Source organism: Uranotaenia lowii, chromosome 2 (genome assembly GCF_029784155.1).
Source record: "Uranotaenia lowii strain MFRU-FL chromosome 2, ASM2978415v1, whole genome shotgun sequence".
In the NCBI taxonomy this organism is placed as follows: Eukaryota; Metazoa; Arthropoda; class Insecta; order Diptera; family Culicidae; genus Uranotaenia; species Uranotaenia lowii.
In genome coordinates, this window is record NC_073692.1 from 154,684,354 (window position 1) to 154,688,502 (window position 4,149).

A 4,149-nucleotide genomic window follows, 5' to 3' on the forward strand; every position below is an offset into this window, starting at 1 on the left:
TGGCGTACATCAAATCCTTAGACAGGCTAGTGGAGGTATGGAGGTTTCCCATGTCCCACAACGTACGCCTGGTAGTCTTCGAACTGGTTCGATTCTTCAATGCTTGGTAAACTGACGACTTTAACGTAATCTGTTGAGAAAGTTTTAGAGTTTCAATCATTTTGAATAGGATGTGGTACTTTATCATTGTTTACCTGTAAAAACAAGGTCACTGCTAAGCAGTGATTGAATTTTGCTGAGCATGAATTGATCAACCATACTGCAAGATTCAAAAACAATGATGGCTGCGGCAGTGGCTCCAATGGAATTTAATTTGACAAATTTAATTTAATTTCAATTAAGATGACATTGGAGATTGAGAATATTTTTTATATATTAATGACATATGTGCAATATTGAAATATAGGTATTAGCTAAAATCAATGTTTTAAAGTTAAAATAATAACACTCCATTTGCATCGTAAGTTGAAATACGTCAAATGATTTTATAACAAAAAAGTTGGAACGTCAATTTAAGAAATCCCAAATAAAACAACAAAACAAACGTCAATTTAAGAATTGATCAATCAGTTAACAGTGATATTTTAGACAAATTAGACATACAACAACTGATTTGGTAGGTATGGGATGAATAAACCCAAGAGGCTTAAAATCCCAAATAAAACAACAAACAAACAAACTGATTTGGTACGTTGAACTGACATCGCATTTGCTCAGTTTGAGATTGATAGCCATTTCACAAGACATTTTTCCTCGCTTTTATAAGCTGTTTTTCGTATTTCTAATGTTTCCAACAGTTAATTTGATTTTGTTTTATAAATTTGATGATCACTTGAATAAAAATCATCAAAATTGGTTCTCTATAATCCTTCAACAAAATAACTGAATTCAGACTAAAACATTTAACTTGAAAAAGAAAGTTTAATTTGTTTCAAACTGCATGTTTAGCAACACTGGCCCTGATGTCAACAATTGCCGTCGACAGTAGAAAAATTTTTCATTGCAACAACTCCAAAGAGGAAATAAGGCCGCTGGTAAGTTAGATGTGCAAACTGGAATGCTTGACAAAGCTCGGCAATAATTGATTTTTTTTTTTACAGAAACAAAGACCGGCTTGATCCACAACAGATGCAAATAATGATTGGTGACGTATGCCAGGAACTGTTGAAGGCACATCACGAAAGAAAGAAAAAGAATCGGAACAGACCTGGATCGTTTCAACTATGGCCCCTGGAGTGCTCCCCGGTTTGTTGAAATTATGGCGGCTGTGCCATACGAGGCCAACCCGATTTTACTTCCCAAACCGGACTGCTAGTAAGGTGAGTTATTTTTCTATTTAATGAGAAATTTCCAAAATTATAAAATCAAACTTCCCATTACTATTTCAGATTCTGGTGGTGGCCGTTATGTGTAACCTATATCGCTGCCCGGCAACATTAGTGAGTACTATCCCGGCGGACTGTACAGTGGCTTCGAATATTCCACCCAGAGCTACACTGGATACGAGGAGCAAAAAAAAAACTGATCCTGGAAGAACGCCCAAGATGGCGGAAGGCGTTCAGGTACGGGGCATTCCAATCGTTTGCTTCGAAAAATATCATCAACATTCAGGTGATGCATTTCATCAGTCCCAAAGAAGGCCAATAAGCCAGCTCAGACATCCAGCGCGAAATGAGGAAAATTCCGATGAATAATATCAACCAATTTGTGGCTCCCGACGATGCCGAAGGCAAACTTTATAGCTAGCATTTTTCCCTGCAGGTAAGCAGAAATTCGAAATAAAATCAGACCAATTCTAGCTAACATTTTCTGTTTTGATTTTATATCGCTTACAGGCAAAAACCCTTATTTATTCGCGGCAACTGGAGGAAGCAATCGGTTGTATAAGGGCCATCCCATGCATGAACCGCAATCAATACTTGCTTTTCCAAATCGCTGATGACGGCTCACTGCAAGTGAAAATTATATTTTAAAATGTTTTAATATAGCATAGAAATTATAACATGTACATTCGAAAAAAAAAACAGAAATAAAATTTGAAAATTTTAATTTAAAAATTTATTATTTTTGATTGAATCCTTAAATCTCACACTAAAAGAAACAAATCTGGATGGCAACACTGGAATAACGGTCAAAAAAATTAGTAAACTGGCAACACTGTCTGGTGGCTGCACTCACACTAATGCACTTATTTTCGACAAATTAAAATAAGGATGTGTGTGGAAATGGTCATTCTGAAACGGGAAAATTCATTCCAAGTAGAATCGGCTGGGCCATTTTCTACTTGGCTGCCTGCAAAAATTCTACTAGAATTCTACTAGAACTGCTACTAGAATTCTAGTAGCCCTTGTAGAATTTTTATTAAGCGGGCGTGTGGGAGAGCTATGATAAATGTTAAAGTTAGGCCATTTGTTGTTTGACTATATTCGAATATGTATTCATTTTTCTTTAAACATCAACATACGAGCACGCATTAACCAAAAACTTTCCGGTCGTTCTTACACCCACCATCCGCCCCGTCGTCTTCATGGCTATTTTAGCCGTACTTTTCAATTTTCTGATCGTTTTCTTTCATTTAACTTTAGAAAACTTCAGATTCTGCTGGTTGGATAGCTCTATTTTTCGAAGCAAAAGCTATGTTCTAAGACTTTAGTACACATCCGCTAAGCAAATGTTTATTCATACCAAACTAAGCAAATGCTTTGGTCTTTTGCTTTGCTTGATTTCGAGCTAAGTAAAAGCTGCCGAAGCAATTGCTAAACCTTATTCATACCACTAAATGTCATTTGGTTTATTTCTTTCACATTTCTTTGCAATGCACATAGTATAGACCAGGTCTTTTACTCTCCACTTTCGAATACTCATTGAGGTAATTAGTAAATAGCAAATCAATCAGTGCTCTCCTAACGCTGTTAAAACATTTCCTAACTTTAGCAATTTTAAGGTGATTAACTACCACGACTAATCCGTACAGTGGATTCCCATGGGTCACGGCGGGGGTGCTTGTTAGAATGATTTTTTTTTATTATTAAAGGCCAATTTACTGGTTACAAGTTTTTCTGTGCCGAGGATCAAATTATGAATACTAAGGGAATGAGTTGGAAGGGGAAATGGGAGTTGGGAGGCATTTGGAGTGTTTGATGAAACCACTTGGGAACAGAGGTTTCCACTATTTTTCTCAAAATTTAAAGTTTACGCGTTTTTCAGATATTTACGATGCAAGAGAAAAAGAAAAAAATAATTTTGCACAGTTTCCTTCAAAATCCATCATAATCAAATTGATACCTGACAAAACCGTTGATTATTCAAAGAGTTACTGTGTGTAAGAGGTGGAAAAGTATGCAAACACTGTCAAAAATGTCGACAAAGTTCAAATCAAGCATTGGAGTGAAGCACATGATCGGCAACTACGGTTAAGGGTCATCAGAAAAGTCAAGTCTCATATCAGAATTTTAAATTTTCAATAAGCGAAAAATTAACGGTAGATCGCTGAAATGTCCAAAAATTTTATCTCCGATAAGCTGAAAGTGTTGCCTAGTAATGAGTCATTCGATCATAACCTCAAACAACAATTTTTTGCTTGTTCCAGAGCTCGTAAGCTGTATAGTCGGAACGGAGACTATGGGACGGATGTTTCCTGATGAACGATAAAACTTATGAAATACCCTATTTTATACAAATTCCAGCGTTTGAATCCTATAGCATGTCTGCACATGGGAAGGTCCAGAGTACATTAAAGTATGTTTTTCACTTCCATCTGTACCGTTGAACCTGTATCGTTGTTGTTTACCGGAGCATCGTATCGTTGCTGTGTACCTGCAGCAACATTTTACATTATTTATTTTATCCTTACCTGTTTTTCAATCAGCACTTTTCAAGGCTAAAATTATTTTCATTTTCTTTAATTCATATTTTTCTCTTTTCTTTCCAGCATGGGGAAGTCATCGGCCGGCTCAAGAGTCGGAAGAAAACGGATTGCCGAACCTAATTCAGGTCCATAGCTCAAAAAAGTTGAAATTTCCAATTCATTCGATGTCCTTCATAACATCGGTGATTAGGAAATATTCATATTTAATTCTGATAAGAGTACTAAGAAACCATCTTCTTCTTATACTCTTAAAAACGAAAAGGTTCCACCAATTACGATTA

General features: G+C 36.2%; 1 long non-coding RNA gene across 1 annotated transcript; it reads left to right on the forward strand.

Moving 5' to 3' along the window:
- Positions 1 to 1,114: 1,114 nt before the first annotated feature.
- On the forward strand, positions 1,115 to 1,955 carry LOC129743862 (uncharacterized). The gene is made up of 3 exons (XR_008736705.1): positions 1,115 to 1,319; positions 1,389 to 1,761; positions 1,836 to 1,955. It is a non-coding gene; the product is annotated as an uncharacterized LOC129743862 (long non-coding RNA).
- Positions 1,956 to 4,149: the final 2,194 nt, after the last annotated feature.